The sequence below is a fragment of the Zootoca vivipara genome, chromosome 11, assembly GCF_965207765.1.
Source record: "Zootoca vivipara chromosome 11, rZooViv2.hap1.1, whole genome shotgun sequence".
NCBI classification, from domain to species: domain Eukaryota; kingdom Metazoa; phylum Chordata; class Lepidosauria; order Squamata; family Lacertidae; genus Zootoca; species Zootoca vivipara.
In genome coordinates, this window is record NC_142594.1 from 12,676,508 (window position 1) to 12,703,374 (window position 26,867).

Below are 26,867 nucleotides of genomic sequence, written 5' to 3' on the forward strand. Positions count from 1 at the left end.
AAAGAAAAGGTGCGGGGCGGGGGGAGAGAAAACACCGGAGAGCTTAATATAAATATAAAGGGGAGGCGGGCGGGGGCGCTGTGCTGCCCGATGCCTCCAGGGGGCGCGCGAGCGGGGTTTCTCCGCCTCCTTTTGAGCCGAGGCGCCCGCGCGCTCCAGAAGGCGGGCGTCTCTCGCTGCGCGGAGCTGCTTCTCCGCCCGCGCCCAGTCCAGCCTCTCTCTCTCTCTCTCTCTCCCTTCTCCTCGGCTCAGTCAGAGGCGAGCGGAGCCCGAGAGCGCTGAGGGATGGAGCCCGGCTTCCTGGAGGGATGAAACTCCCCAGCGCCCCACCGGCTCCTTGAGCGCCCCACTAGCTGGAAGCGAGGATTTGCCAAGAGCGCGCCGGGAGGATCCCCTCCGCCGCCGCCGTCCTGCGAGGGAGCGAGAAAGAGCCGGTTCGCGGAGCGCTCCATTCCTTCCAGATCACTTGCTCAGGTAAGGCGGTTCCCCTCGGCTGCTCCGCTTTGCATTCCACCCCCCCCCCAAAGGCATGCTGCTGTCTAACTTTTTCTCTCCAGCCGTTTCTGGGGTGTGCTTCTTTCCCTCCCTCCCAGACCCGCTTTCACTTATCCCGCGTTACGCGGCGCCTCTCGCCGTGCGGAAGGACCCTCAGTCACGGGGTCCCTCGGGGGAAGTTGGGGACTCCGGACTCGTGGGCAAAGAGCTGTGATTTCGAGGCCATGGGAAACAAGACGGTCCCTTTTTCCATAGAATCGCGGAGTTGTCCAGTGGGGAGGGACCCTGGGGGTCATCTAGTCCAACCCCCTGAAATGCAGGAATAGGCAGCTGTCCCATACGGGGATCGAACCTGCAACTTTGGTGTTACCAGCAGCGTGCTCTCGCCGGCTGAGCTATTGGAAGCGGGTTGTGCTCTGTTCGGGTTATTGAGGGGAAATAGGGAACTGATTGGGCTCGATTAGTCGGGGTCCCTTTTATGTATTTGCAAACGGACCCCAACCCAAGTTGGCGAGGGCATGAGTCTGTCCCCACCCCCCACGCTGCCCTCACTCCATGGGCTTCCACAGCTACTGCAGACTCTTTGCCTTGCACTTATTTCCCATCTGGGTAAAGTTGAGAGAGGAAGCAGCCTTGTCTTCTGTGGCAGTTACTGGTATAAGTGTGTGTGTGTGTAATCAGTTATTAAGTGTAAAGAATATCTTGAAAAGCAATATTCTCTATAAAAAGAAAACCCCTCGATGGGCGTTTTGTTTCAAAACGTTAGATAATCTCCTGTAGTGGTTTCTCTGTTTCAAAATCCTTGCACAGCTCCGTTCTCTCTCCCGGTTACTTTGGATATCCGTGGCAGCCCCCTAAATTGTGGCGCTCCTTCCCCACAGAGGTGCGTCTTCCACAGCTTCTGGCGAATGCTGAAAATGCACTTCTTAACCCTGGCTTTTGACACTTGAGGTGTAGAGTTTTAAGACCCACCTTTATTTCTGCAATTGCAAATTGTTCTAAGGTGTTTTTTTAATATTGTGTTTTAATGTTGTAACCTTAGGGTGAAGGGTGGATAATTGGTCATTATCAGTCTTCATCATCTTCATACCCAGTTCACAAACAACTTCTTTTTTTGGCTCAAAGTACCCACCGGTGGACGTCATATCCCTGTTGAGTTTCAGAATCTGACACCTGGCATTGAAGCCTTCCTAACTCCCTTCAGCTGTGCTGTGCTCAGCAGTGATTTCTGATCATCTGATGATGCTTCATACCTGAGCCTGCAGTCCTGTGCTCCTTATTACCTAGGACTGAGCCTGAGCTCTGCAGGGCTGCTTTCTGAGTGGTCATGCCTAACACTGCGCTCTCATTTTCTGATGAGATAGCCCAGGCTGAAGCCACCATTTACAAAAAGAATATACTGCATAATGTGTCAATAAGTATTTCCCCAGACCCAATATAACCCCAAGTGTTTACTGGCATGGCTTCTATTTGAATGTCTGATTCCCTGAGCAGTGTAGGGCAATTTTTTGAGAGGCAATGGTGGTTTGGTGCACAGTACCAGTAACGGGAACTTGGGTGAGATCTGGGTTCAAATCTGTTGCTATGTTAACTTCTTCCACCTTAATTTTTACATGTGTGATGGGTTACCAGTATTAATAAACAATAATATTGGGGCCGGTTCACAGATCTACCTAAAATACTTGCTGCGTTTGCATAATAACCGCAGGACAACCCAAAAGAAGCAACGAGTGTGTGTGCATGAAAAAAGATATAACAAAAGTTGTTAATGGTTTGGGGAAAACTTAAGGAGGGAGCATTTGTCACAAATAATATCAGGAGCAATGGAATTAATGGGAAACAGCATTAGAAAATAAGAAAGAATAGCTTTTGGGAGACCCCTTTGGGAAAATACTGTGTTTTGAAAGGCGACTAACAAATTTTCTACCAAATAAAAAGAGGATTGTAAAATTGCTCACATTTCTAGTGTTCCTGAGGCACATTTACCCTCAGAGATAATTGCATTTTTGAACATGTTGCTTTCAAATTGGCTTCTTTTTGGGGAACCTGGATTGGCTAGGGTGTACATTTGGTTCCCCTCCCCCTTTCAACTTTTCTCCTGAATTCATCTGTGATTCGGGAAGTGCTTCGTGGATCTTGATCCTAAGCATCTTTACTCATAAATAAGTCCTACTGTGATCAATGGGACTTCCTTTCAAGTAAGTAGGCATAGGGTTATAACCTGAATGAAAATGCTGTAAAAGATTCTCTCTCCTTTTCAGGAAAGAGGGGGAAGAGGGGGAAAGGATTCCAAAGCGAATTTCAGGGTTTTACCCTTCACCCCAATGTTTGGGGAGGGATATGGAGAATCTGAGTCCAGCTTTGCAGTGGTGGGGGTACATTGGCTTCTGTTTGCCTGCAGAGAAGGAGATGGCCAATGGTCCCACCCTGGAAAAAGACCTTTGGGCTTGAGTTGATGTCAACAAGAAAGGATGTCCATAAACAACTGTTCATTATTTTATTAAGATTCAATGTTCAGATTTCTTTTTTTCAATTTTTTTTGGGGGGGAGTGTTGTATTTTTGAACTATATTTGTTGTATTTTTGAAAGTTGCAAGAGCTGTTCACCAAAATCAGTAAAAGATACTGCCCTATAAACAGGGGAAGGGCTTATTCAGAATACTTCTTGGGGTTTTTTTTGTTTTGTTTCTGGTGCCTTGGAGAGTTGCTATGTTAGACTTAGGTGAGCCAGTGGTTGGTCTTGGTATACTGAGAAAAGACAGAGCTGTGCTTTCTTGAACATAAGTGCAATGCAGGGTAAATGGTGTTCCTTGCGTTCAGTGCTAACACCACCTATCTACACATTTGTCCCAAGTAACTAGAACTTTCAGACTGCATAAGCAAAATCTGCGTCAAATGTATAATACATATGCCACATTAAAGGCATCACCCACTTGACACACAGTCAGAATGGTCAGAAGCAAAGCTTTGGGGTATTGTAGATTAGGGCTTCCCGAACTTGAGTCTCCAGTTGTTTTTGGACTAGAATTCCCACCATTTTTGACCACTGGTCCTGCTAGCTAGGGATGATGGGACTTGTAGTCTAAAAACAGCTGGAGACCCAACTTCGGGAAACCCTAGTGTAGATGCTTTGCTTGAGGATCTGGAGAGCGGACCAGGGATTTGCCTAATGCAAAAAGCTTGCAGGGACTTGAAAGAACAACAGTTTTATGGGATGTAGCATTCTTTGGAACTTGTTGCCAGGGGATGTGATAGCAACTGTCAAGAGTTGAAACTGGTTTCAGAAACAAGGATGTTGTCCAATTTGATATGATTTTAGTCATTTATATGCCACATATTAACCAGGTCATGATTTGTTTATTGATTTAATCAGTAAAATACACTTGCAATCAAACAGAAACCATCAATATGAGAAGCTAAAATTTCAGTAGAGCCCCCTACCCCAGCAGAAAACCAGCACAAAGAAGCGTAAGATAAATGAGAAACAACACTATAACCTATCAAACATGTAAGATAAAAATGTTCAAAGAAGTGAAGCGTACGGAGCCTCAATTATTAAAAAGCCTATGCGTGTTTACTTAGGAGTATATTACTATATGCATGTAAAAGGCTGGTTAATGTGGGTGTGTAAGAAAAACGGTTCCATGCACTTCTGGCAGGCATTGTGTGGTTCAGGCTCCTCAACCTACACTTGCTATCCTTGCAGCTGGATTTAGCAGGGCTGTATTCTTAGTAGGTCTGCATAGGATTGTATTGTAAACCAGGTCACTTCACTGAAGCATTCCTTGTTAGCATGCCAGAGTTCTGTGGGTATCCTGCTAGCATGCTAACACTGCATGCGTACTGGCATCTGAGAATCCTGGTTTAAAAGAGATGTTGGATGTATTGGAGATGGTGCACAGGTACAATTTCCTTACATGTTTGATGTTCTATTTGAATTGGACCAAAGTCCCCGGGGGGCATATGCCCTATTCATTTTAATGAATTTTGCATCTGAATAAGAAGTTTAGAGTTGCAACTCAAGGTTGACATTCTAAGTTCTTAAGACACTTGCTAGAGTCAAATGGATTTTGCATTGGAATAATAAGTTTGGCTTTGCCGCTTAGGGTTCTAATCCTGCAATTCTGATGACAGTTACTAAACGTGAACCACTGCAATATGTGTGTGCTCAGGGGTGAGCCCCTCTGAGTTCCATTAGACTTACCCCATGGGCATTGCTAGGCACAGAAAAAGACTCGGGGAACAGAGTCAATAGACAAATTTGTCTCTAGGAATATTCAGATGGCAGGTGACTGGTAGCAATCTTTGGCCTCATGCTCAGCCACCTTGTAAGCAAAGTTTTTTTTTTGTTTTAGAAAAAGTTTGAAGAGTAGGGTGGGAGAAGAAGGGAAAGGAGACCCGGGTTTCCAGACCTGAGGTTTGGGCCCGCTCAACCACCCAAACAACTCCGCTGAACTTACTCCCAGGGTAAGATGTGTGCGTAGGATTGCGGTGCAACTCTCTTGAATGAAATAGGTTTTACTTCCTGCGGCTTTCACTCTTTTGTGAGAGCTAGTTCCACTGAAATATGTGGAAAGCAATCCTATGCAGGTTCCTGTGGAAGGAAATCTTATTGCATCCACTGGTGCTATTTTGCAATCCTATATGCACTTACCCGGGAGCAAGCCCCGTGAACTTATTTCCAACCAGTGTGCCGACAGTGGCATATAAAGAATCAGGTGCAAGTCTCCTTTTTGAGAAGGTATTTCCGAACATGGATAGTATCCACAGGGTGTGCCTTTAGTTTTCTTGCGATTCTCTCAGTTGGGGATAGCCAGTGTGGTGACCTCCGTGTTTTGCAAGCTACAACTTTTATCATCCCCGAACCATTAGCTGTGCTGGTAGATCTGATGGGAGTGAAACATCTGGAAGACCACAACTTGGTCACCCCTTTTGTAATTCATCAGGAACTGACTGTGTCAGAGATGGGGTAGAGGGCCAGGTCAGTTTTTGGATGGAGGCAATAAAGTTGTTGTTATCCTCTGATTCAGTCACATTCTTTTGTTGCTCGTTTGGTCCCATAGATCCTTGTTGGGTAAGGTGCTACCTCATGTTGGATCAGCCCCTGCTAATGGACGACGATGCAAGCTTTCCAACTCTTCACTAGTCAGATTTGTTTCCTTTAGGAAGGAACACAGGAAGCTCCCTTTTACCTGGTCAGACCATTTGCCCATCTAGCTCAGTATTGTCTGCTCTGACTGGCAGCAGCAGGTGATCTTTGCTGCCATCTACTACCCAATTCCTTTTCACTGGAGATACCAGCGAACACATGTGCTCTGAGCTGCAATCTTTTTCTATAATGTAAAGGTTGGGGAAATGGTAGAGCCGGGTTTCTCAAACCTGCGTGGTTATCTAAAGCTAAGGCTGTACATCCTAAACGCACTAGTAGTAAGCACCAGTGAAACAAAGTGGGCTTGTGAGTAATCAGAATGCAAAAATTGTGATCAGAATGCAAAAAGGATTACAATACTTTCACACATTACATGTGCACTGCTAGATTTTTCTAATCATTGTTATGGCAGCTGAAGGGGTGGACTGCCTTAACTGAAGAGGACTGGATTCAGCACTGGATTTAGGGCAGTGCGGGCACTAAGCCGAGGGGATGCAAAACAACAACAACAACAACACCTATATTTATACAGGTGCCTACAGAGAATATCCATAAAAAGCAACTGTGCCAAAAGGAATTATTGTGAAAATAAAAAATATTGAGTGGGGGGACGACGACCAGATTTTGTCCTCGCTCATGGTGCCATATTACCAAAATCTGGCCCTGCTGGGTTTGTAGTTGTCAGGGGTTTCTTGCGACTACTCTAGAGTAACGACGCTCCTCAGGTCACTTTTCCATAACGTGTTTATTGGTGCTGATATGTACAGTGAAGCAGGTGCAGAAACATGTCTCCTTACTCCGATGCAGAATCCGGAAGTGCCCCTCGGCGCGAACGCCCCCAACATAAAAGGCGCGGGACACTGAATCTCCTCCCCTATCGTCTTCTTCATAATTCCGGAACCGGAGGAAAGGGTCTGCGTTCCATGTTTTCCCTCTCCCCCTTGTCCCCTTCTCTTTCCTCCCGTCTGTGGAGTCTGGGCTCTTTCATCCTGCCTGAGCCTGGGCACTCTCTCCGTGTCCTGACTTCCCTCCCCCGAGTCTGTGTTTCCTTTGCTACTCTGTGAGGAGCTACTCTTGATGATAGGGGGCGGTACTCTGTACTCTCTCCCCCTTACAATAGTGATGTGCAAGTTTTACCTGAGATGATCAGTGCTAACTCCTGCATGCAGCCCCTTTCCTTCTGTTTTACTTCCTTAGGAAGGAAGGAAGGAATTTTCCCATTACATGCAGTCCAAGAACTGCAATGAAAATCTTCTGAACATCCAGGATTTGGGAGCCATTAACTATAGTTCCTGGTTAAAGAACCAAAAGCTCACCCAGTAAACAGGGCTGTAACTCAGAGCATCTGCTTTGTATGCATAAGGTCCCAGGCATCTCTAAGTCGGACTAGGGAAGACTCCTTGTCTGGAACCCTGGAGAGCTGCTGTGCTTCAATGTAGACAATACCGAGCTAGATGGACCAACCGTCTGATTTTGTATAAGCATCTTCCTACTGCAGCATCCTGATCTCACAGTGACCAGCCGTATGGTTTTGGGAAGCCTGCAAGTTTGCACCTACTGGGAACTATAGTTAACTGTGACTTCCTGAGTTGTTTTTTTCTGCTTATGCAAAGGGAAGGGCAAAGCTGTTTGCACAAAGCTTGCACGTATCCTGGTTTACTAAGCCAGAATTTGATCATGCACATTTGGCCAACAATATCCATTAGCAGTCTACAGATATGTTAAAAAAATGTCACTGTTTGTCATTGACAGCTGGCCCTTCATCTCCTTTTTCAGCTATATTGGTGCAATCCAATGAAATGACTTGCTTGATTCTTCCCTTGTCTTGTTTCCACCTTCCTTTAATTTTTCTCTCTGGCAACTTCTTCCACTTAGGCACAGTAAAGTGGAAAAGTGCTACAGTGAGCAATGCTATTGGCAGTGTCTAGTTTCAGAAACAGTTTCCTTTTAAACAGTCAATTTTCTGTTGATTAAAATTAGCTTTGCATTCCAGTTTTTCTGCATCTGTGATCCTTCATGATTAGTTCCGCATTAGCTTTGGGGGTTGTGTAAACATAAACATACAGCTAGATAATGTGGTGGTTTTGTTAATTTTTCTCCAAGAAATGTTTAAACCCTCTGATTAATTTTAGACATGGTAGATAAAACAAAATACGAGTTCACGATGCTCTTTTTAAAGCCTGTCTTGTGATATTGTGCAGCTTTGACGAGACTGCCTCAAAATATTTAATATCCATTATTTTCCATTGATGAACTGAGGCTAGTCTGGGCACTTGGTTAATCTTTATAAAAGGCACAATTGATATTAAAACCAACTGGGAGCACTGGCTGTATATGGATCCTAAGATTGCTACTTGTCATTTGCTATGTACCTGGCTTTAAAGCTGATTAAATAACTTTGCGTTAGTTAGAGCATCTTTTTTTGAGATGCCCCACTGAATTATTGCAGAAAAGTTGAAGTCATTGTAGGGGATTAACGTTTTTAAAGTCTAGAGCCTACCAGCTGGCAGCATGAATTAGCAGAACCTTTGCCATCGCATAGAAGTAATACACCTGCTTGCTCAGGAAAGGGTCACAGCTTCCAGGTTGAGCGAAGAAAGTCTCCCTGTCTGAGCAGCTGCCGGTCAGTGTAGACAATACCATGCTTGATGGATGATTGGTCTACCTTGGTATAAGACTGCTTCTTATGTTCCCATGACTTGGATTCTCAGATAAATTAATTTAAGGAAGTTCATTCATGGAAGGAATGTTTTCTGTTTCCTCTTCCCCTGTTGCCTATCCCACATAGCTCAGGAGGGCCCCTCAATTATACAGAGATGCTTTTCAGGGGGTTGTAGCAAAGAGGACAGGAAAGTTTCCTTCTGAAAACATCTTTAAGGACTCATCTTGACTTCCTTTTGCACCATACTTCCTTTCTGCACCACATTTTCCCGGGGAAACCCGCATTTTACTGCTGAATCAAAGCAAATGGCAATCTGCAGAAAACGCCATTGTCATTTGCTCCAGTTCAGCAGGGAAATGTGGGTTTCCCCAGGGAAAGCACTGTGACACCCTCCCCCAAATACTCAGTCACAGAGCTTTAAAGCTCAGACCTTTGCCTAAAAATGTGGTGCCAAAGGCAATCTGGGTGAGCCCTAAGTTTCCTTAGGCTCCAACCTATTGATCCTGATTGAAAATGTGTGCTGAACACATTATAGCAATGGGAACTTTGAAATCAATGGAACTATTTCCACACAGTGGCCACAATCTAAATGCAAGTTGATGTTCAAGTCCAGTGAGTGCAGTGCATGCATTACGTGGTGTTTGATCATGGTCAGCTTGTTTAGGGCTGGAGCATGAGATATACAGCCAAAGTAGACAATACCTTCTAATAGATCTGTTGCTCTTTTAGATGTAATTAGAAGTGCACATCGCTATCGCCTTCCATGTCTCTGGTTTGATCTTTCTCCCTGATTTTCAATATGCCCCCCCCTCTCCAATTGTTCATTCTTAAATTAGAAAAAAGGGGAAACTATTGGAATTCAATGAAGCAAATATTAAGACCTTTGTCTGGGGCTCTTTGGAGCACATTTAAAGTTCATCTCAGAAGCATTGGATTATATGGGAGATTGGTTAGAGACTATTGGTAAGGCGTTTTCTTAAGGTTGCAATCCAGAACACATTTGCTAGAATTACACAGTGCAATCATATGCATGTCTATTCGGAGGGGAGTCCCATTGAGTTCATGCTCCCGAGTTAGATAGTATAGGACTAGCGATGTAGGAACAATCTGTTCCAACATGAATTCACACCTTCATCTGGCGTTTTGCATTCTGCTACAATTGATTTAATTTGCACAAGTCTTTATTCCACTTCATAATCCACAAATGTGGAAATATGTTCTCTTTCATAGCACGCAATAGATACACATATCTCAGCCACATCAGCATATATTTATATATCAGTGATTTCCCTGTGTGTTATCTTTCGAAGTTAGTGAATTTCCAGTCTTTTGTCGGAAAAAACAATTGAGAGCCTTATGGTAACTTAAAGACAGAGTTAATGAACAGACTAACGGTTCATTATAAAGCAGTCTATGGTTGCAATTTCAACTATATCTACTCTGAAGTAAGTTCTATTCAGTTCAATGGAGCTTACTTCCAGGTAAGTGTGGTTAGGATTGCAGCCTATCCCACTCACTTAACCAGACGCTCGTGCTAGTATACTAAACTCCATAATCCAGCCTATGGCTGACAATCCAGTTGACCTTCAACTAGCCTGGGTTCTTCAAGATGTGGACCCTTATATTATTCTAGGTAAAGGTAAAGGTAAAGGGACCCCTGACCATTAGGTCCAGTTGTGACCGACTCTGGGGTTGCGCGCTCATCTCGCATTATTGGCCGAGGGAGCCGGCGTATAGCTTCCAGGTCATGTGGCCAGCATGACAAAGCCGCTTCTGGCAAACCAGAGCAGCACATGGGAACGCCGTTTACCTTCCCGCTGTAGCGGTTCCTATTTATCTACTTGCATTTTGACGTGCTTTCGAACTGCTAGGTTGGCAGGAGCTGGGACCAAGCAACGGGAGCTCACTCTGTCACAGGGATTTGAACCGCTGACCTTCTGATCAGCAAGCCCTAGGCTCAGTGGTTTAACCACAGCGCCAACAGCCGTCCTCTCGTACAAGAGACGGAATGGAATGATAGCTGATTATTGATAGTTATAAGAATATTTTTTTAAATGACATCAGATATTGATTTTAGTTTAGCGCCTAAATTTTTAATCTCAATCTTAAACCTTCAAGATGTGTTTTTTGAATTGTTAATTGTCCTTGTGAGCTGTGAATTGTGTTATATTAGCTGTGGTTTGTATGAGTCTGCGGTTTTTATTTGACTTGTTTTGTTGTGTTGTGTTTTATGATGGGCATACAGCCGAATAAACATCTTTGCTAACCAGACGCATTCCAAGATCTACAGGTATAAGGTGGTATACAAATTTAATAAATAATAATATTTTAAAGTGCAACATTCCATTACAAAAATTTGAGATATTTTTTTATCTCATACTTAAAATGGTCATGTCTATGTGTCTGGTGAAACATCACACTGGAAGTAATTTATGTTTTAGGTATTTGTAGTAATCCTGATTTGGTGACTGAAAGTTTTAAATCTCTTTTCATGCCTGTGTATTCCTGCAACGTGAAAAAAACCCCACAGTAGATGGCATGGTCTGTTGGTTTTTAAATTCAATTGGGATTTGACTGGAAGGATGTCAAGGACACTTGTAAAGCCAAAAATCCAAAGATTATGGCGATGGTTTAATGGCCAAAAACCCCACATACAAACTCTGACTGGACTGGCTGTTGAATATTCATTTCGACACTGAGCTATCATGTGATATAAAAGCCACTTCTGGAAGCCAAACAGAATAAAACACAGGCGTACTTTCCATTTTATTTGCTTCCAGAAAAAAAAAGTCAGTGTACAAGCCTAGACACCCAGAAAATCATGTTTTGTGCAGGGGTGTCCACTGGCCAAGATCCCGCAGGGTGCAGGTAATGTTCCACAAGCATCACTCCACCCCCAGGATTGCCTCTACCCCTTCACAGCTGTTCTGCAGGGTCTAGGTGACCCTGCAGAGACTGGGCGAGGGTCAGCAAGTGGCTTTCATAAAATAATGCTGCTTGCGGAGTGTCATCTGTACCTCTGGATTAACTGCTCAATTTTAAGGAAAGCTGCTTGTGGAGCATCACTCATACACACAAGGACGGACCTCTGCTCAGCAGCTGCGGGACGGAGGCAGAGTTTCCACTGCAGTACCTGCTGGCGAGGATGGAATAATTTCACACAACGTGGCAGCACATAGGTACTGCAGTGTGAAAGGAGCGTTAGAAATCGGAGCAGAAAGGCTACTGTCATAATTGGTAAAGCTGACATGATAAATGCCATGTCTTAAGGAAGCCTCAGCTAGTTCCTAAAGTTGCTCATACACGCCTCTCTAGCCTCTAGTCAGGGAGTATCTGACAAAACTTAAAAACAAAACAGTCTTTGATTGAAAGGTTGCTACTAAGCAGCTTATGAACCTTTTGGGATAGAAAATGAAGTTCATTTTGTGTTTCTTTTTCCAATGGCTAGAAGGTGCAGTGGGCAGGAATACTGTACTCTAAACTAACTTGATTTTAAACTAGCTCTAGATAACATGTGCTCTAGCTCTAGATATCACCCGCATTCCAATCCAAAGAGCAAAACAGTTAGTGGCAGTGTAGCAGAGATAGCCTCTAAGTTGTAGTTATAATACGACTCCCACCAACCCTGGCCGTTGCCTATGCTGGCATGGGCTGATGGGAGCTGGAGTCCAGTAAGATCTGAGAAGTGCCACATTGGCTAGTCCTGCACTTTAGTCTGTTAATGAACTTCTGCCTTGATAAGGCACAGGACAGGAAGCATCTCAGAAAGTGACAAATAGAGCCTATTTAAAAAGGACTCTACCCTTAGATTGAATGGGTAAGCTGCCTCTACCAGAAGATCCTCCTGCTACTGGTCATGGGCCCAGAGCAGGCATAGGCAAACTTGGCCCTCCAGATGTTTTGGGACTACAGACTCCCATCATCCCTAGCTAACAGGACCAATGGTCAGGGATGATGGGAATTGTAGTCCCAAAACATCTGGAGGGCCAAGTTTGCCTATGCCTGGCCTAGAGCAGCAGTGAACTGTTAGAAAACAGACCTGCATGCCATTTGGCACGCCCTGTGCCACCTACTGTACCTTAGCTCTTAGATGAGGTAGAGGTCATTGTCTTGTGGCCATGTTGAAGTAAGAGTCAACTGCAAGCCATATGTGGGACAACAACAACAACAACAACAACAACAACAACAACAACAACAACAACAACAACAACAACAATCTGACTTTTAGAAGGCAGCTGAAGGCAGCCCTGTATCAGGAAATTTTTAATGATTGATGTTTTACTATGCTGTAAGTCGCCCAGAGTGGCTGGGGAAACCCAACCAGATGGATGAGGTACAAATAATAATAATAATAATAATAATAATAATAATAATAATAATAATAGTTATTAATTAAATGTGGAATTTTGCCAAAGGTGAAGGGCACCATCTTGTTCTGCTAATCAAGCAGTGAAATGCATTGGGTAGGGAGTCTTTAGTTTATTTCAGGCATCCCCAAACTTCGGCCCTCCAGATGTTTTGGACTACAGTTCCCATCTTCCCCAAACACTGGTCCTGTTAGCTAGGGATCATGCGAGTTGTAGGCCAAAACATCTGGAGGGCCGCAGTTTGGGGATGCCTGGTTTAGTTGTTCACATCATTTTGCAATTAAAAATAAATAAATAAAAATCCTCCATGAAAATTCACCAGAGAATAACTCCTAAAAGGCACCTCCTCCTCCTCCTTCTTTTTTTTGCAAAGCAATTTCTCCAATATAATGCTCTTTTCACTCTGTGCATATATGTGCACATTTTACCACCCTAATTTCTTGACATGTTCCTTGGCTAGGGAATTGTGTTGCAGAATTTGGACAACTGTGGGTTTTGAAAGATGGCTGGTTTTGGTTGTTGTTTGGGAAAGTGTGAATTAGGTCAGATTGCCTTTAGACGCTACTTGAGTTCCTTAGAGGGGAAAAGTGGGCTATAAATGCAATAAATAAATAAACACATCAATAAATTGTGTGTTGATAGCTGCGTCTCTCCTTTACCCACACCTGACATCACATATGGCCTCATGTTTGGGGAGAACAACCTCGCAGGGCGACTCTGAACCCTTGGTGGGCTAAATTCAGCCGGCAGTCTAGAGGTCCCCTACCCCTGGCTTGTGGGATCCATTTTTTTCTCCTCCTTGCCATCCCACCAGGGTATGGGCTTATATGAAAAAAATCCAGCATAAGTTAGGTTGTAGTACATAGAAGCTCACAGCTGGTCACTTGTGGCTTTGGGTGCTTGTGGTGGCCCTTCCTCCAGTCTGTGTAAAATGACAGGAATAAAAATAATTTATTATTTATACCCCGCCTATCTGGCTGGGTTTCCTCAGCCACACTCCCAACAGGATATTAAAAACACGATAAAACATCAAACATTAAAAACTAGGACTGCCTTCAGATGTCTTCTAAAAGCCAGATAGTTGTTTGTTTCCTTGACATCTGATGCGAGGGCTTCCACAGGGCAGGTGCTACTACCGAGAAGGCCCTCTGCCTGGTTCCCTGTAGCTTCACTTCTCACAGGGAGGGAACGGCCAGAAGGCTCTTGGAACTGGACCTCAGTGTCTGGGCTGAATGATGGGGGTGGAGACACTCCTTCAGGTATACAGGGCCGAGGCCGTTTAGGGCTTTAACAGCTGAAGTCAACCAAAACTTTAAAAAGCAATTTCTAAGTTTCTGTGCATGGGTGATGGATAAGATTACGTGGCTGATGTGGGAATCGGATTATTAATTTTAAATATGCGTAGCATAGCTGATGTGACCGTCATGAATGCAGTTTGGGGGATGATTAATAGTGGGGCCTGTAACCAAGACTACCGAACTTGACCTCGTGACTCCTTCATCAAACAGGCTTTCAAATGAGCAGTGAAACCTCATATCTTTTAAGAACATAACACTTTTTTCAGTGTTGTTCTCAAGACATTGTCTTCAAGGAATGAAATGCAACAGCCAGCCTCTCAGGGCGAGAGACCCAAACAAAATCCCCCCAGAAATCCAGTTTCCCCTTCCCCATACTTTAGAACCGTGTTCTGTGGAGTTATAATAGGTTCTCTCTTCCCACCCCACGACCACCCAATGGTGGTTCAGGGCCTGCAACAGGGGCATGGCTTAAGACACTTTGGACCTGTGTGGGTATCTGAAGCTTGATCTAGGAACCAGTCGGTTTAATCCGGCCCCTGTGGCAGTTTATTTCCTGGGGTAAAATCCTAAAAAAAAAACCTCAACAACTTCAATCCTGGTTGGCCCTTTGGTTGGCCCTCATGGCTCTTCACTTCATCAAATCTGGCCCTCTTTGAAAAAAGTTTGGACACTACTGTGCTATGGTCTTCTGAGGCGAGGTAGACAGTGACTAGGAAAAAACCCTCCACAACTATGTAATGCTGTGTCTACTGTTAAACAGACTGAAATCGCCCCCCTTAGGCAGTTGATTTTGGGTGTTGTGGAAGGGAACATTTTCATAAGAACATAGGAAATGCTCCCTTTCTCCTCCTGCCGTTTCTAGCAACTGCTGGCGTTCAGAGGCATGCTCTGCTTCAATTGGTAAAAATAACTTAGCTGGACTTGGTTTCTATGGGGGGGGGGGAAGTATAGGGAAACTATGGAGAAACTCAGACTTGCTGCTCTGCCCCAGGAAGCCTTGGTTGGCTGGCTGTGCTTGGCATCACCCCTCGTCTTGTTTTGAGGCCAGGCGAAGTGTCCACAGGCCATTAGATTGCACTGATTGCAAGTGGATTTTCCCCCAAGCACACTAAAGGGACTGGTGACTTTACCAGGTGAATGTCTGCCCAACGCATTCAGACTAAGGCAGCCCTGTTGGGAAAGTAAGTAGATAAATGGCTGCCATTGTCATTCAGCATAACGGAAGAGGAGGAAAATTCAAACATGCCTCTAACTTAATGAGGCAAATTGAAGTTGCATGTATCTCAATCTCAGGCTATTAATTTACAGCTCTGGAGAAAGCAGAGGGTGCCGCGTCTTTCGACAATGTTTCAGTGGCAGGAAAAGCTTCATTTTCTTTCAGTGTTCAGGAATCTATCCTAGAGAAAAACATGGGACAGGCTATAATATTTTTTTGGAATGTGGTTTTAGTTCTCTTTGGGCACCCTCTTAAAGCTGTAGCAGTCTCGATGAAACAAAATGAAGGTTTGGGATATAGATAGATAGATAGATAGAGTGAGTGCTGAGTATCCACTATAAATACTGGGGCGTATGTTTATTTTCAATATTGTTCAAGAGGAGGCAAGAGGCTGGCTGTTGCTATTTGAGTGGCAGGACACTAGGGGGCACTGGAGTACAAGCTGAAGCTCAGTACTTAGAAAGTACAGAGCAAATTATGAGTGGGAATTGTGTGTGTGTGTGTGTGTGTGTGTGTGTGTGTGTGTGTGTGTGTGTGCAAATAGAGTAGGGTTGGGTTGTTGTCCCTCGGTTCCAACTCTCTGACATAACTTGTACACTGTTCTCCAGTTGCAGAAGCTGCAGTCCCCTGCTAAACTGCACCCAATGCTATTTAGAACACACCCTTTTGTTTTATTAATCCAGAATATGCCCATACTGTTAAAGAGTAGGAATGCCTTTCACCAAGACACAGTATTCATAAGCATGGTCTGTAGGAAACGGCAAGGAAATCTAGCCTCTTCCCACTTTTTAATCCCCCTGATTGGGAAAATCGGGCCTGCGTCCATTCTTGCCCAACATTCGTCAAGTGGGATTGTGTGATTGTATGTGTGTGAAATCATGTTCTTCTAAAAGAGAGGAACCAGAAGAGAGCCAGGCTGTTCTTCCAATGATTTCCTCCTAGGTTTCAATCTCACTCTTTCTGTATTCCCAGTCCAAGAGAATTATTAATTATGGGTTTTTTTCCTGCCTGGTCTCCAGTGAGATTAAGTACATGGTTCTCAAATACACATATAACACCACATAATGCTTATTCCACACTTGTAAGGAATTGATTTTTCAGTGTGGCAGAACCTACATTCTGCCCAAGCGCCTTCACTGTATCGTTTTTGGTTAGGCAAACCTTCCCAGAAACATAAAGCTGGCATGCATTTTAACATGTAACAGTATTTTATACTATCTGGATGCCGCTTTATAGTGTTAGACCAGCTTGTTTTTACCTTCTGACCTTTATCAATAGCTTTTAATGTATATTTTACATGAGACGTTTATAGAGATTTGTACGGTTATCATACGTAGGTGCAGGGCTGGTGGGTGTGGCTTGGCTCAGGTGGCCTCCTGAGCCAAATGGGGAGGCCTCTCAGGTCTAATTTATGGCTTGCAAACTGGCAGATTCTCCACTCCAGCAACAAAAAGCTTACAAGGGCTGCATAGAGCGATCCGAAGTGTTTTTAAAATAAGATGCTTGTAACAGAGAGAAGAAGACAGGGAGAGTGATAAGCTGCGTTGCTGTAGAGTTGCAAAAGTAGACTGCCATTGAACATCCTGAGTCAATTGCTTCGCTCTCCTTACCTGAATCTTCGCAGCAATCTTTGAATAATGTTTGTCCCTTACGTTTCATCCAGCACACTTATTATGATATGCAATAGCACTTCACTGGATCTGACTGAGACCCGAACCAAATTGGGCATTTTTGGAGGAACTAGGGTGCAGGGCAAGCCATGGATTGATCCAGGGTTGGACTGGATCCATGGCTCTCTCAAGGTGGAACATCTTGTCAGAAGGTCAAGGCAGACCCTGACCACTTGCTATGTCTTCCTGGGAGAAAGTAGGATCTCATGGTCTGCCTTGCCCTGCCTGCCTGATGCCTGCCCCTGAAGCAGTACCACCCAGGATTCAATGACTCCATCAGCAGATACATCAATCCTTCATGCTGCAAAGGGAAGCACTTGCAAAGGAACACAGGGGAGGATCAGTGCCTCCAAGAAACAGCTATTCAGCAGAGGTGCGGTTCCTGCACAGTGCAGGGTTCTCCTTTGCAAGCAGCTTCTCGGAGAATCCTGCTTATTTGTGAGTAAGCCCCATTGAACGTTGTGGGATTTACTTGTGAGAAACATGATTGCACTATTGGCATATTAAAATATTTTATGTCAATAACTAGCTCTAAGATATCTGGGGCTTGATTTACCTTTGGTTGCAACCATAATCGGATGTTGCTGGAATTAGCAAGGAGAGGGGTGGGGGTGGGGGGGAAGCCCTGGTGAATAAAATGTAGCTCTATTTTGATATAACAAAAATTAACTGCAAATCTCAAGCTAGCAAGATCTAAAATCAAGCCAGACAGCTGTGCCTTGTTGGGTCTGCTGTTAATTACTTTCCCAAACTGCTGTTTATCACCCGTGTGTTTGACAGTTGATGAGTGTCTAGACATGCATGTGCGCGCATGGGCTCCAGATGCTCACTTTTGGTATGGATTTGCCCTCTGTACATTATGTGCTCCAGCAAGTGTTCAGCAGATGTTTCGAGGGATTCATTAAGTTTAATGAATACATGGGGTGATTTAAGATTATGAAAGGCATGCCAACCAAGCAGTTTTGGATTTGCATTATCCAAGAGAGAGTTCTTTGTAATATGAAACATGGCTTTTTAAGGGTGAAGGAAAGGCCGGGTATCACCCCCTTGGTCTTGCCCGGATGACCTCTGCACCACGGTGCTATGCACGGTTGCACATAAGTAATCTATCTACCTGGGCACAGGTCTTTCTCTCTAAATTGCCAAGTGGTGTATAATAAGTCTGATTGCTGTGTGAAGCACAATTGAAATGCACAAACCAATCAAAACACACATACATAAAACCATTATTAAAAAAAGAATAAAATTAACAGGACATTTAAAATGGGTGTAACTCAAGTAACCTTGAGGGTAACTTAGTTTAGACTACTGCCCTGCATTGTATGGGGGGGGGGCAGCCTTTGTAGACTTCTCAGAAACTTTTCTTAGTAATGTGACGGTAAGTGACTTACTTCAGGGATGCGGGTGGCGCTGTGGGTTAAACCACAGAGCCTAGGGCTTGCCGATCAGAAGGTCGGCGGTTCGAATCCCCGCGACGGAGTGAGCTCCTGTTGCTTGGTCCCAGCTCCTGCCAACCTAGCAGTTTGAAAGCACATCAAAGTGCAAGTAGATAAATAGGTACCGCTACAGCGGGAAGGTAAACAGCATTTCCGTGTCCTGCTCTGGTTTGCCAGAATCAGCTTTGTCATGCTGGCCACATGATCCGGGAGCTGTACGCCGGCTCCCTCGGCCAATAACGTGAGATGAGCACCGCAACCCCAGAGTTGGTCACGACTGGACCTAATGGTCAGGGGTCCCTTTACCTTTACCTTTAAGTGACTTACTAGCACTGGTTATACAGAAAAAAGGGTAAAGGTAGGGATGCGGGTGGCGCTGTGGTCTAAACCACTGAGCCTCTTGGGCTTGCCGATCAGAAAGTCGGCAGTTCGGATCCCCATTGCTCTGTCCCAGCTTCTGCCAACCTAACAGTTCGAAAGCATGCCAGTGCAAGTAAATTAATAGGTACTGCTGTGGCAGGAAGGTAAATGGTGTTTCTATGCACTCTGGATTCCATCACAGTGTTCCATTATGCCACAAGTGGTTTAGTCATGCTGGCCACATGACCCGGAAAACTGCCGGCTCCCTTGGCCTGAAAGTGAGATGAGCGCTGCAACCCCATAGTCACCTTTGACTGGACTTAACCATCCAGGGGTCCTTTACCTTTTTTACCTTTATATAGAGCCCATTGCATCAGTTCTTACACGATCTTTTTCTGAAATTGCTTTGTAATGTGAATATAAAGTTGACACTATTCAGAATGCTCATTTGAATTGGGTTAAACATGCTGCAGCGTACATAACCAGAAATATGGAAACCCCGCTGAGATACTATCATATTTTCTTTTTCTGCCCCTAATTGCTGCCTGGGTTAAGCAGATCCTGGCTGAAGTAACAATTGAAAAGAATCAAATGAAAAAACAAGGTGTGTTTTCGTTGGAAACATGTTACCTTGTGAAATGCAGTTTATAATTTTAACATTAGATTCTGGAATTGCATCTGTTTTGAACGTTGCACTCTATTGAATGGCAGGTTTAAAGGGACGAGTGGCAAGCGAAATATAGCAGGGGCGGGGCGCAGCATTTTGGAAGGCTTTGCTGCGATGATCCTTTCCCAATGTTTCATGCCAATATGGCAAATCTAATTAGAAGGGATGTATTTCAGTTCGACTGAATGGGAGACTCAAGCTTGTACTTGTGTATTTCATGCTGAAATCAATGAAACTCAAGCCTTGTTCAGGCATTTGCCTTGTTCACGAGAAGTGGGGTCAGGGTACCCTTACTAGTTCTGCCCCCACAAGCTTCGCCTGGCCACCTTTGCATGCTGAACTGGAAGAAAGGGGGATCGTTGCATGTTCACCCGAATGTGCTTAGAATCTTCTGCATGATCAGGAGTCCTGTGGATTCAGTGTCCTTTTTCACACATTCTAAGTGTGTTGAGCTGAATGTGCAAGCATTGCCCCCTTCAGACATACAAAATTTGTTTCGACTTGTTTTAATTCTCAATTCTAAATGGATGCAACCCACCCTGGGATCTGCTGGTGAAGGGTGGGTAATACTACTATTATGCCATTGGAGTGTGCTGGTCAGTAATCACACAGTTCAAAGGTGGAGTTAACTATTTGTTAGCAAAAACAGGATCTCCACACACTTGGTTGAGTGTCAGGCCTAATGCGCAGAGCAGACCCCTCCCCTCCCAGGACATCTTGCCCCATGAAACCAGTTGCCCCTGCTTCCTCACAGCTGTCTACATCCTCTCCTCTCCAGGTCTTCTTGCAAGCAATTTGAGACTGCTCCTGCATGCAGTCTGTTGCTGCTCCACCCGTTTCAGCCCTCTTCTGGTTCTAGGAGACCAAGGGGAAAGGAGCTTGTTACAGCAGGAGAAGGAGACACCTGTGACTCTTCACCAGCCTGACTCCTCTGCCTCTTGGCCTCTCACTCTCCTGCTTCAGTTTCTGCCTCTGATTTTGCACTTCTCTCTGCCACAGACTCTTCCAGCTCACTAAGCCCTGTTACCTTCAGCTTCTGAACCTCCTCCTCCCAGTCATCTCTGAACACTCATTGTCATTCCACCAATCCCCTGACTCCGAGCCTTCTTCCCCTAGGGGATTCCCCAGCTGGTCCCTCCCACCATTTTGATGCATCAAACCAATCCATGGCATGCTAGTAGCCGGTACGCTGCACAGGGCGTCACTAAGAGGAGCAGAGCGAGACCACAAAGACCTGCATTGGCTCCCAGTACGTTTCCGAGCACAATTCAAAGTGTTGGTGCTGACCTTTAAAGCCCTAAACGGCCTCGGTCCAGTATACCTGAAGGAGCGTCTTTACCTCCATCGTTCTGCCCGAACACTGAGGTCCAGCACCAAGGGCCTTCTGGCGGTTCCCTCGTTGCGAGAAGCCAAGTTACAGGGAACCAGGCAGAGGGCCTTCTCGGTAGTGGCACCCGCCCTGTGGAACGCCCTCCCACCAGATGTCAAAAAGAAAAATAATTACCAGACATTTAGAGGACATCTGAAGGCAGCCCTGTTTAGGGAAGCTTTTAATCTTTAAGAAATTAGTGTATTTTAATATTTCTGTTGGAAGCCGCCCAGAGTGGCTGGGGAAACCCAGCCAGATGGGCGGGGTATAAATAATAAATTATTATTATTATTATTATTATTATTATTATTATTATTATTATTATTATTCCTGCTTGTTCCTTCAGGCGCTAGAAGTGCCTTTATTTGTCTTGATTATGCCATTATGATACAGGCAGGGCTTTTGTGTGTGTTTGTGACAGTACTCACTGGTAGAAGGTACTGACACCTCTTTTCTTTGCTGCCCATGGCAGCCATTTCCTGGTGGGGCCCACGGCACTACTATGCTATGTTGCAAGCCCCACTTCTTCGTTGTTTCTATTGGGCTGCTTAAGGAGTAACCAAAGTAGTGCCCAACATACGTTGTTAGACTACAGCTCCCATCATCCCTGTCCACTGGCGAACACGTTGTGCAGCATGTGCATGTCGCAACAGAATTTTGAGAGGGCCTGGCCCCCTCCTTGGAAATTGGGGGTTTTTTCCCCCCCCCACCCCCGATGGTGCCCATGTATCCAGGGCTTTATAAAAGTAAAAACAACAGGTTGCCCATCTGTGGCTTAGCTGTTTACATTAACAGTAGTTCAGATTTAATAAAAGGTAATTGTATCAAATCAAATAGCTCTGTGTAAAAGGATTCGAAAGAACGGGATAATGAATTTGTCATGGCTTCTGTCGTGAGAATACAAGCAGTGAGAATCATCGTTCTTTCTGCAATGTTTTACTCTGGGACAATTTAAAGCAAAAGGCTCCTAAAAACCAATCTGTGAACAACAAACATTGTACAGGGGACAGTGGAAACGCAAGGACAGCAGCTGTTACACTTTGTAGGCCAGGTAATAAGGGAGGTTTAAATGCACCTGATCTCCAGCGTTAATCTCCAACTTTAGTCCTCCAGCCATATCGAAAGATAGCTTAAGGGAGACCTGAATGCACCTGATCTCCCGGTTTATGAAGCAACACAAAGGCACTTGAGATTTCTAATGGCTGAGTCACTGGGCCATACCAAAGGCTCACTTGAGATTTGTTTTGTCTGAATCGTCAAGTCAAAATAAATGATTGTATTTTGAAAGATCATATACTGTTGGTTATACCTTGGAGGGAATGATTATTTACTTATTTTATTTGATGTGCGTCTCTCAAGGCAATGGACAAAATGCAAGCATAACAATACATTAACATAATAAGTCTTTAAAAAATACACTCAACAACCCCAGCAATAACATTAAAATACAATCTGGCACAGACAAAAAAACCGTTTCCAATAAAACATGAAATTTAATACAATTTGAGAAAAGACAAATTCAGACCACAGCCTCATTCCTTGAAAAACAAATTATTTTGATTTGACATTGCTTGCATGACATCAGTGGTGAAAATTTTTGCTCCAAGTATTTCACAGTCTGAATTTCTCTCATTTTTTTGAACTTGGGTGACAAATTACTTCCTTTCCTGAATAACAGAGATGGGTAAGGTTCACAGACCCTGTGGCGTGGTCCTTACACCACAGAAGGTGTTGCTGTAATAATAATTTTAAAAATGACCCAAAGTACAGTATTTCTATTTTGTGGTATCTACACTTAAGACGTGGCCCGTGGGTGGGGCCCTAGGGCTTGCCGATCAGAAGGTCGGCGGTTCAAATCCCTGCAACGGGGTGAGCTCCCGTTGCTCGGTCCCAGCTCCTGCCAACCTAGCAGTTTGAAAGCACGTCAAAGTGCAAGTAGATAAATAGGTACCGCTACAGCGGGAAGGTAAACGGCGTTTCTGTGTGCTGCTCTGGTTTGCCAGAAGCGGTTTTGTAATGCTGGCCACATGACCCAGAAGCTGTACACCGTCTCCCTCGGCCAATAACGCGAGATGAGCACCGCAACCCCAGAGTTGGTCACGACTGGACCTAATGGTCAGGGGTCCCTTTACCTTTACACTTGGAACCATGTCTTATCAGGGGAAAGCGAATTATTGTGTATATCTGTAGGAACCTTACAAGTTTGAAAGGTTAATAATAATAATAATAACAATAAATAATAATAATAAATTACTTATACCTCACTCATCCAACTGGGCCTCCCCAGACACTCTGGGCAGCTTCCAGCAGGGCACCAAAAACACTGCTGGACTCAATCCTCTGCAGTGGAACCTCGGTTTACGAACACCTCGGTTTACGAATTTTCGGTTTATGAACGCCGCGGAACCATCTGAAACGGATTAATTCACTTTCCATTACTTTCAATGGGAAAGTTCGCTTCAGTTTATGAACAGACTTCCGGAACCAATTACACCCATGCTTTGGGTTAAGTACGCTTCAGGTTGAGTACTCCGTGGACCCATCTGGAACGGATTAATCCACTTTCCATTACTTTCAATGGGAAAGTTCGCTTCAGTTTATGAACGCTTCCGTTTAAGTACTCAGTGGACCTGTCTGGAACGGATTAATCCACTTTCCATTACTTTCAATGGGAAAGTTCGCTTCCGTTTATGAACGCTTCAGTTTATGAAAAGACTTCTGGAACCAATTGTGTTCATAAACCGAGGTACCACTGTATTTATATTGACGCTGACCAATTAAAAATAAATAAAACAAACCAAGTTCTAAAAGATGACTGGTAAAGATGGTACAAATATGGAAATATAGTAGACTGAGTTTGATCTCTGGTGACCCTGAAAAGAGAACATTGGTGGTTATTCTTGAAATGAGTGGTTAATGAAGGATCCCTTGATGTCTTGCTGTTTTTGTAATCGAAAAATTCTCCAGCTGAAGTGGTTGAATAAAAACAACAGCAAATATTCTCAAATGGTGGGGAGTTGTGTGTTTTAGTAGTCTCCTAATTAATTTGATTTCTCTCTCTCTAGGGAATCTGAGGAGTCACACACAAGGATGCCATTCAGCAAGTGTGTGCCTAGAGGGAAGCTAAATCCCCTGTTTGCCAATGATCTAGAGACTCTTAAAAACTTGCGACACAGACTTACGATTTTATAGCGTATATTTCACCCCCACCCCACCGGGTCATTGGCTCCACTCAACAGCTGTCCAATGGAGGCATTGATTCTGTGGGGCATTAGGCAGGAAGGAGAGCCACATCATTGAGCCTACCTTATTTGGGGAAGACGCAGCCACCACTCAGGCAGGTCTTAGCCTTTGGGGGCAGTTTTCCCATCCTGCTTTTCTTATGCTCCACCCACTGACAGCCATAGAATCCACTGGGCCAACTATTCCAACTCACAGTGACCCAGAACTGTGTGTGCCTGACTAGTGTGGTTCCCTCCAAATATCCCCAAATTGTCTTAGGACTTGGCTGACTCCTACCTTCCAGGGGCAAAAGCCCTGGGGAGGGCACGGAGCACCCAGGAACGGCTGTGGCTCCACAGTAGAGCAGTTCCTTTGCATACCGGAGTCAAGCAGTAGCATCTCTGGGTAGCGGTTGGAATAGCTTTGGGATGAAACCCTGGAGAGGACCATATTGAGCTAAATAGACCAGCAGTCTGACTCTGTGTGTAGGAGAGAGGAAGAGCAATGGCGACTTAGCTTGAATAGAGTGCCTGTCACCTGGAGAGAGATCTCAAGGGCTAGATCAGGGTTTCCCAAGCTTGGGTCTCCAGCTGTTTTTTAGACTACAGTTCCCAGCATCCCTGACCATTGGTCCTGCTAGCTAGGGATGGTGGGAGCTGTAGTCCAAAAACAGCTGGAGAGACCCAAGCTTGGGAAACCTTGGGCTTGATAGAGAATCTGGAAGAGATGTGTTTGGATCAGACATTTGCCACCCCTGCTCTCGACGCAATGACGGCTTAACTGCCTTAATGTCACAAAGAGGAAAGACATGCAAAAGGGCTCTGTGTAATTACCCACATTACAAAAAAGGGTTAAGTTTTTGCTTTGAGACCCTTCTGTTTTTCAAAAAAGGCTCTCTCTCTCTCTCCTCTCTCTCTCTCTCTCTCTCCCTCCCTCCCTCTCCCTCTCCCTCTCCCTCTCTCTCCCTCTCCCTCTCTCCCCCCCCCACTTGCTTTCTTTCTTTAATCATGTCTTCACTTTCTTCCCCTTTAGAGCAAGTCAAGTGTATCATGGTAGCTGCAAACTTCCCCCCACCTAGTGTAATCAACTGATCTTAATAACCTTTGGAGCCCTCTTGGCATTTTCCAGCCTGTCAGCCAAATGAATACTTAGGAGGGATGGGATTGTGCAGCTTCTGAATTGCAACTGCATCTTCAGCGTGCCTCTTTCTAAAAATACAGAAAGATCCTACCGTGGATGCTATTGTTTGCTGCCAGCCGGCATCAATGCTGTATGCCCACACGGGCGTGTGCCATGCAAAAGGTTAGGAAGCAGCCTGCCTTGGTGTTTGAAAAATACAGTTTCCTTTGCAAGGGAATGCTGTGGAACAAGCCGTTTGGCAAGCTCCATGGCTCCCTGCCTGAGACAGTGAGGCAGCTGGGCAGAGATGATGTGTTAAACCTTAAACATTTCATATGGTTTGAAAGGTAGAAGCTCATCCTATCTAGCCACTGAATGTGTTTGCTATTTTCTTTAAAACTGTTGCTTTGCAACTGCAAAGAGCACAGTGTCATCATGTTTTCACTGTAGGGATGGGGGGGAGATATTCAGTTCGGTTGAACTTGGCTAATTTGCACTTTCTGAAACAATACCCGAACTAAAGCATAGCTGTTCTCCAAAATGTGCAGTTCTCTGAATTTTGAAGTGCAGTTTTCCTGCTATGTATATATGAAAGCAACGTGCAAAAAAATGCATTACATTGGGGGAGATTCCTTCGCAAAAAAATACGTACATTCAGCAAGATTGCATACAAAAATGTGTGCATTGCCCTAAGAGGCTAATAAATTTTCATCAGGATTTTAAAAATGCATTGCAAAGTGACATGGAAATGTGGAGAACTGAACTTTTTAAGGAAAAATGAGAAGCTGAAATCAACAGGTTGACCCATCCCTATTTCACAACCTCTTGCACTGCTTACCTCTCTTGATTTCTATCACTTAGCTAGTTTTGCATCCCCCTCCTTTTTTCTTTTCTTTTCTTTTTTTTAAAAAAACTAACTAAAAGACAGAGCACACATTTCTGCCATTTCTGCCTTGCCCCCAAGCAGTCCCTTGATACCTGACAAATGAAATGAGTCCCAGCATTACACAACATAGTGATGCTTTTTCACCTAAGCCTCATTGATTTCTGTGGCAGAGCTAAGCATATACTTGGCCTTCTCTCCAAATGGAATCAATGGGTCTTAAAAAGAGCTAAATCTTGGTTGTACAGTGGTCCTCATTTCCAAGGTCAGCCCCTCCATTTCCCACAGACATAGTGTGGGCTGAGAGAGGTATATCCTTGGATAATTGCACTCTGGCAAAGATGAAGCATTGTCTGAGACTGAAAATAATAGGTAACAGATGGAAGATGGTTTTCCCATTTCAGCTTGTTGCTTTTATTGAACATAGTTAAGTAGTCATCGAATGAGTTGACGTACGCATTCATATTTTGGTGCATTTCCTCCCCCACTCACTACCCGCTGCAGCCACCCAAAACACTATCTGGGTACTCAGCCAGGTAAAGGTAAAGGGACCCCTGATCGTTAGGTCCAGTGGCAAACGGCTCTGGGGTTGCGCGCTCATCTCGCATTATTGGCCGAGGGAGCCGGCGTACAGCTTCCAGGTCATGTGGCCAGCATGACAAAGTCGCTTCTGGCGAACCAGAGCAGCACACGGAAATGCTGTTTACCTTCCCACTGGAGCGGTACCTATTTATCTACTTGCACTTTGATGTGCTTTTGAACTGCTAGGTGGGCAGGAGCAGGGACAGAGCAGCAGGAGCTCACCCCGCTGTGGGGATTCTGATCGGCAAACCCAAGAGGGTTGGTAGTTTAGACCACAGCACCTCCCGCGTCCTGGGGACTCATTGGTCTTTAAGGTGCTACTGAAGGATTTTTTTTTATTTAGCTGCAAATAAAATGTTTTAAGTGTGCTTTA

General features: G+C 44.6%; 1 protein-coding gene across 2 annotated transcripts in view; it reads left to right on the forward strand.

The window, feature by feature from the left end:
* The first annotated feature begins 248 nt into the window (after positions 1 to 248).
* The window catches only part of CPNE4 (copine 4), a 193,148-nt gene continuing 166,529 nt past the window's right edge, over positions 249 to 26,867 (forward strand). For both annotated transcript variants that reach the window (XM_088654502.1, XM_035129268.3), the window contains exon 1: positions 249 to 474. The gene's annotated coding sequence lies outside the window, so the exon portion shown is untranslated. The remainder of the gene's footprint in view (positions 475 to 26,867) is intronic.